This window comes from Myotis brandtii, unplaced genomic scaffold (genome assembly GCF_000412655.1).
Source record: "Myotis brandtii unplaced genomic scaffold, ASM41265v1 scaffold842, whole genome shotgun sequence".
In the NCBI taxonomy this organism is placed as follows: Eukaryota; Metazoa; Chordata; class Mammalia; order Chiroptera; family Vespertilionidae; genus Myotis; species Myotis brandtii.
In genome coordinates, this window is record NW_005371421.1 from 378938 (window position 1) to 386597 (window position 7660).

Sequence of the window (7660 nt, forward strand, 5' to 3'; positions counted from 1 at the left end):
TCCATTCTATTCCAAAGGTTAGGGCGTTTGTTATCTCCATTCCAAGGTCACTACTCTACTGTAAGGTTAAAAAACAAAAACACCCTAAAATATTCTTATAGCTGCCGTGGGAGTAGATCTTAGTCCTTCCACATAGAGAGATGACTTCATATTTGCAGGAGGCTCTTTGGACTAAACCTAAACTGAGTCCATTACTCATTTCCTCTCCGGCTCTTCTTGTGGCTTTTCTTAGATCTTTCAGGAGATTTTGAGTGGCTCCTGTGTCTATACTATGGTGATGACCTGGGGACTTGGAACGGGATCTGTGCCGTCTATCTCGGGACCTGCTGCGGTGACGTCTTGGATTCTTGCTCCGATGCCTCTCTCGGCGAGGGGAAGGGCTCCTCCTTTTTGGAGACCGACTCTGCCTTCTGGGAGACCGGCTCCCACTTCTCCTGTAGCGCAGCGTGGGAGAGCGACGGGGCTTGTCCAAGTCTTGGTAGCTTCTCCGGCGGTGATCAGGTGATGGTACTCTCTCCAACTTCTCGTCCTCTTCTTCCTCTTCCTCTTCCTCTTCCTCACTGGACTGGACATCATCCATGTCCTCTTCTAGAGCGCTAACCCGAGGCTCCAATTGCTCAGCTTCCTCTAGCACATAGCGTTTCTGTAGCCAGGGCAGAATGATATCACAGACTCTCTCACTGTGTAGTAGTTCATCAATGAACTCATCTACGTGCATCAGTTCAAGCTCTCCATTTCAGTTCTGGCTCTTAATTTTTCTATAATCATTGTACAGAGGCTCCAAGTATTTGTAGCAATTAATTGCAGTGCCTGTCAGCCTCATATAAAGTGCTCCCAACATGCGTACATACTTGAAATCTTCATTTTTTATAAACTCAACAATGATATCCTTCTCTGGTTGAATCTGAAGCATCTTCAATGTCAAACACAGAAAGGGAGTTGGCTTTATGTTGCCACCATAGACGCCACCGACAAACCTTGACTCCATGGCTTTATCAACTACAAGTTCAGCCGTAAGTCCAAAGCACTCCTCTTTCCAGTACTTGGACTCATAGATTCGAGTCCAAATGATCTTCTCCAGCAGATACTGCGGGTTGGTGCCGTGAATGCTGTGGGCATCCTTCACTGTGGGTTCGCCATTTTAGAACGCTTTCAGTTCTATTTCCATCGGGTCCTTTAGTGCGTCATATCCCGGTTAAAAACACACACAAAACAGATAAGAAGAAAGATGGAGGAAGTCTCCTTTAAATAGCTCACATTACCAGCTTGAAATCGGAAATGCTGCAGCATAGGGAACTTTCTGACGTGATAGAATCAACAATAAATAAATAAATATAAATCACGGCGTTTTTTATAAAAGGTTGATAGGTTTCTTACCTATTAACTTTTTGCAGTGTTGTTGCACTGACTCCTGGTGCAAACCAATTCAAAGGTAGTATGTATAGCCAACAAATATATGGTGCTGTAATCAATTATCCGACACGCAGAATGTCTCGTCCAGCACTGTTGCACTGTATATCTTTTTCTTCTAACCCTCCCACTCCTGTCTCCTAACGAACATGGCGATCAAGTGCATCCCTTTGCGAATGCACCCGAACGCACGGGAAGCTTACCCGAGGCACATGTTGACAATAGCGAGGCCGTTTCCAGAATTGGGCATTTTGTCACTCCAGTAAAAATAAAATGTCATGAGTAAAGATTAATCTCTTTATAGTGCAATTCTTTTTTAATTAAATCTTTATTGTTCAGATTATTACAGGTGTTCCTCTTTTTTTCCCCCCATAGCTCTCCTCCACCCAGTTCCCACCCCACCCTCTGCCCTTAACCCTCCCACTGTCCTCATCCACAGGTGTACGATTTTTGTCCAGTCTCTTCCTGCACCCCCACACCCCTTTCCCCCCAAGAATTGTCAGTCCACCCCCTTTCCATGCCCCTGGTTCTATTATATTCACCAGTTTACTCTGTTTATCAGATTTTTTATTCACTTGATTTTTAGATTCACTTGTTGATAGATATGTATTTGCTGTTCATAATTTTTACCTTTCTCTTCTTCCTCTTCTTAAAGAATACCTTTCAGCATTTCATATAATGCTGGTTTGGTGGTGATGAACTCCTTTAGCTTTTTCTTATCTGTGAAGCTCTTTATCTGACCTTCAATTCTGAATGATAGCTTTGCTGGATAAAGTAATCTTGGTTGTAGGTTCTTGCTATTCATCACTTTGAATATTTCTTGCCACTCTCTTCTGGCCTGCATGGTTTCTGTTGAGAAATCAGCTGACAGTCGTATGGGTACTCCCTTATAGGTAACTGACTTTTTTTCTCTTGCTGCTTTTAAGATTCTCTCTTTGTCTTTTGCTCTTGGCATTTTAATTATGATGTGTCTTGGTGTGGTCCTCTTTGGATTCCTTTTGTTTGGGGTTCTCTGCACTTCCTGGACTTGGAAGTCTATTTCTTTCACCAGGTAGGGGAAGTTTTCTGTCATTATTTCTTCAAATAGGTTTTCAATATCTTGCCCTCTCTCTTCTTCTGGTACCCCTATAATTCTGATGTTGGTACGCTTGAAGTTGTCCCAGAGGCTCCTTACACTATCTTCGTATTTTTGGATTCTTTTTTCATTTTGCTTTTCCGGTTGGGTGTTTTTTGCTTCTTCGTATTTCAAATCTTTGACCTGATTCTTGCGATCATCTGGTCTGCTGTTGGGAGTCTGTATAATATTCTTTATTTCAGTCAGTGTAAGCTTAATTTCTAGTTGGTTCTTTATAATAGCATCGAGGGTCTCATTAGTTTTCGTGAGTCTCTACTCAAGTTTATTGGCAGCTTCTAGCACATTTTTGCAAGCCCTCAAAATTGCGATTTTTAGCTCTATATCCTCCATTTCTGTCATGTTTTTTTGTCTCCGCATTTTTTATGCTTTCTTGGTGCACCCCCTAGTGGTCTTTGTGCGCAGTCTTGTTCTAGTTGAGCCTTGATTGTTGTAGTTAATACTAGAGGGATTTGACCACCAGGCCGACTGGCTGTGTGAATCAGCTGTGTCTGCCGCGGAAAACTTCTGTCCTCTGGGGAGGTGCTAATCTAGCCTTTGCCTGAGGCGATCTGGCAAATGGCTCTGCGCAGGGCTTGGGCGCCAGGGCATTCATATGCAAAAGCTTCTGCAGCAGCCTGGGTGGGGCGGGGTCTCGGAATCAACAGGGCGGAGCAAGCAGCTATGGCTGATCCTCATCCCTGCCCTCAGGGGCCCTGCGTCTCAGTGTCCCGGTAATTGCTGCAAGCACCTCTGAGGGAAAGCCGCCCTCAAGTCCCGAGTTCTGCCTGTTGCCAGACAGTCCAGTTTCTTCCCGTACGAGTCCTGGGTCCCCAGAGACTCACCTGGAACTGGAGTTGAGAGCAGCCGGGAGCTTGTGATTCCCTCCCGATTCAAAAAGAAAGCCGCGTCCTCAGGTGCCAGCCCCTTTCCGCGTGCACGCTCGAGCCTCCGCACCTCTGCACTTTACTTCCGCAGCTCCTCTGAGTCTCGGTGTGCTTTTCTCTTTCCTTCTAGTTGTAGAATTTCCACTCAGCCAGCCTTCCTGTAGTTCTGGATGATGTCCGTTTTGTCTTTTCGTTGTATTTTTGAAGTTGTTGTTGGAGGCAGCAATTTCCGGTCTTTACCTATGCTGCCATCTTGGTTTCCTATAGTGCAATTCTTAACCTTTTTATATTAATGTCAATATTGGAACAATGTATCTTGGATGTTTTCACTATGTATCTTTGCTACGCAACACCGATGTACATGTTTACATTTGTTTTTAGAATTGTATTATTGATCATGAGTAACGTGAGTAATAATATTACTCGAGTGATGCCCAACTCTGGCCGTTGCGAGAGGCAAATATTTGAATTATGCAATTTTTTGTCTCTGTCGATGCATGTCACCCAAAATGAGTTTGCGTGCCACCTCTGACATGCGTGTCACAGGTTTGCAATCACTGATCTAGACTTTGCTTATCCTTATCCTCACCCTTGTCAGGTCTCCACAAGTTTGGAGTCCATCATTTTATACTGAGAACAAGCCCATTTACTTCAGTTTTTTGCAGGGTGTGTGTGTGAAGAGTGGGGGTGGGGAAGAGGGGAGTCAGTTGTGGCATCTTTCAAGGTCTGAAAGCTTCTATTTTTATGTCTTGCATCAATTCTTGATACTTAGTAGCTTAAGTGAATTCAAGCATTTGCTTACAGTGGCATAAGATGTCATTTGAAGAAGCACACTGACTGATTCAGAGATTGTCCTGTATGGCATTGCCTCTGCTACTTCCCAGCTATGTATGTATTCTGACACAAGGCACTTACTCCCTGGGCTTGTTCAGTTCCTTTGTGAAATGAGCAGATTGGAGACAGTAGATTATTGTTTCCTCCAAATTTTATAGTTCTACTAGGGGCCCGGTGCACGAAGATTCGTGCGCTGGGGGTGGGTCCCTCAGCCCGACCTGCACCCTCTCCAATCTGGGAGCCCTCCGTTGAACCCTCTCCAATCCAGGAGTTTTGTCTGTCTTTGCAATCTATTATTGTTTCCAAATTTTATAGTTCTACTAGGGGCCCGGTGCACGAAGATTCGTGCGCTGGGGGTGGGTCCCTCAGCCCGACCTGCACCACCCCCAATCTGGGAGCCCTCCGTTGAACCCTCTCCAATCCAGGAGTTTTGTCTGTCTTTGCAATCATATGAGCGAATTGTCTGAGACCCCCAACCCAGTTTGGTTTGTTGCTCACAGAATAATAGAGGCTTTTTTTTTCTTTGCTTCATTGGTGGAGATTTCCTGGAAGTTTTAGGATATCTTCCCTTTAATTTTTCCTATACACTCTAATTTTACTTATGTCTCTCACCTTTGCTTTCCCTCCATCCCCCACTGCAACAGTAACTTGCTCCAGGCTCGCTTTGCTCTAGTGCAGCCGTGGGCAAACTATGGCCCGTGGGCCGGATCCGGCCCGTTTGAAATGAATAAAACTAAAAAAAAAAAAAAAAACCGAACCCTTTTTTGTAATGATGTTTACTTTGAATTTATATTAGTTCACACAAACACTCCATCCATGCTTTTGTTCCGGCCCTCCGGTCCAGTTTAAGAACCCATTGTGGCCCTCGAGTCAAAAAGTTTGCCCACCCCTGAACTAGAAGGAAGAATAGATAATCTCTAACTGTGTCATAATATGAAACATACTGAAGGGCACAGAATGAATCCCACAGCCTGTAATTTCTGGTTCTTTCTGCACAAAGTAAGCAAGTAAATTTACTTTAATTTTTTTATAAGAAATTGTTCTTTCTCTGTATCTTTGTTTACATGGTACTAAGGTATTTGCTAAAGGTTGAGGATTTTTAAGGATGAACCTACTGCAGATTATAAGAACTTTTGTGGAAAATGCCCATAGGTGGGGGAAAAACCATAACTGAGCCAATATTTTAATACAGTTTTTATTAAGAGAAATGGTTTCTAAGATAATAAACTAGTGCTCAAATCTTTATCTCAGAGGATTCTTCTTGAAAATGTGAGTGTGAATAGAGAGGCAAGAGAGGGACCCTTGATGTTATAGGGATACAATGTGGACCCACAGAGCAGTCATTTGTTTTGAATTTCCATCATTCATTAACCCTTCAAATGCCAGCTAGGCCACATCATAACCATTTAGCTTAGGTAAGTAATTTAACCTCTCTGGGCCTCAATAGAGCTCAAATCTATAAAAGCAAAACATACAAAAAAAAACCCTGCTTATTACAAAATTTGTAATCCTAGATAAATCATTGTTAGCCTGGTTAAATTGGTGAACACCTATGCTTAGGTAATTTCTAATCTACACTTGTTTGGGTTAGAAACTAACAATAACAACAACAACACCAAAAACAAACAAACAAACAAACCAAAAAAACTAATATTCAAGCTTCTTGCCTGAGGTATTCTTGGACATTCATTAGATCTGGGAGAACCTCTGTTCCTTTAAGCCTAGATATGGGTCCTCAGGTCATCATTTCCTCTTCTGAGCTACACACGTGGCTCCCTGGTCTTCTCTTGTGTCCTCCCTGCTCCCTGGCTCTAGATGATGATGGACTTCCAGAATCTTTTGAACTTCACAAACTTGAGTGCTGAGTTTAGAGCCTCCTCCTTCACTCCCTACTGACTCCACAGGTTGGGACCTTTGACAAGATTTCTCTAGTTTTCATGTTTTGTTTTGTTGAGTTAAAGCTGTTTCTACTTTTCAGTTCAGCTTAATTTCTGAGCTATTTTTCTAGAAGTTGGGTAGCAACTTAGAAAACTTAGCACATGATTTCATTCATCCAACACTTATTGACTGCTCATTATGACCTGGCTCTCTACTAGGGATATGAAACACAGTCCTGAACAATGTCCTTGTCCCCAAAAAGCTGACTGCTGAATTAGGTAAAGAGATTATTTTTTAATCCAAGAAATGTGGAATAGTGGCTCTCAACCCATGTCTGCATATTCAGTTTTCCTGGGGAGCTTTAAAGAAAATGCAGTGAGCAAGCACTACTTTCAATCTCTAAAGCAGGGGTGGGCAACCTTTTTGTGAGTGCGTGCCAAAACCAGCAAAATCTCTTTCTCAAAATTCTTCTGCGTGCCAACCCTAATTTTTTGAGAACATGTTACGCCTACTTGATATCTCTTAAGGTGTACGTATGTGAAGAACCTTGAAGAAATAATAAAATTCATTCACGCGACAAAAACACAGTATATGATGATGAAAAATACATTTATTTTTTAATGTATACATGTACACTGATAGTCCGACAGAAAACTTTATGACCTGGCGGCTTGGGGAGCCAAGTTCCCCATGCTGCTCCACTCTCTGCTGGCTCTCCTGCTCTGCTCTCCGCCCGGCAGCTTGGGGGAGCGACCGAGGGAGCCATGTCCCCCCCAGCTGCCGGCTCTCCAGCTTTGTCTCCGCCTGGCGCTTGTGTATGCAAATTAACCCACCATCTTTGTTGGGTTAATTTGCATACTCCTGATTGGCTGGTAGGTGTAGTGGAGGGATAGTCAATTTACATGTTTCTCTTTTATTATATAGGATGTCTTTAATAACTTGTTTATCTTAAGACTAGTGGCCCGATGCACGAAATTCATGCACATTAAAAGGGGATTGATTAGAAGAAATATTTTAATATTGCTATTTGCTCTTTCTCTATAATAGAAGTGTCAGAGATGAAAGAAAATTAGTAAAATGTATATGAAAATCTTCCTCTTGTCAGAGTCTTGGGTGCGCTGTGGGACCCAGAGTCAAGTCCCTGCACACCCGCGGTGCCTCAAAATCGCTCGAGACCTAGACCCAGCTGGCCACACCCCCATTGGGTGAGATCCAGACCCAGACGGCCCCACCCTTGTTAAGCCCTGTGGGCAGGGGGGCGCAGCCTCATGGCCTTCATCAAGCCCCACCGGTCAGAAGGCGCAACCTCAGGTCCCCCGTCAGGCCCCTCTGAGCGGGGGGCACAGCCTCAGGACCTCCAGTGCACCATCAGGTCCCCCGGCCCCGCGCCGGGGTGGGGGGCGTGGCCTGAGGTTCCCCCATCAAGTCCCACTGGGCTGGGGGCGCAGCCTCAGTTCCCCTGGGGTGGGGTGCGCGCCTTGAGGTCCTCTGTCATGCCCTGCGGGCGGGGGGCACGGCCTGAGGTCCCCCATGAAGCCCC

General features: G+C 44.3%; 1 protein-coding gene and 1 pseudogene across 4 annotated transcripts in view; one reads left to right on the forward strand and one right to left on the reverse strand.

The window, feature by feature from the left end:
• The window catches only part of RANBP2 (RAN binding protein 2), a 99413-nt gene that overhangs the window by 7244 nt on the left and 84509 nt on the right, over nt 1-7660 (forward strand). The window lies entirely within an intron of this gene.
• On the reverse strand, nt 69-1290 carry LOC102264112 (annotated as a pseudogene).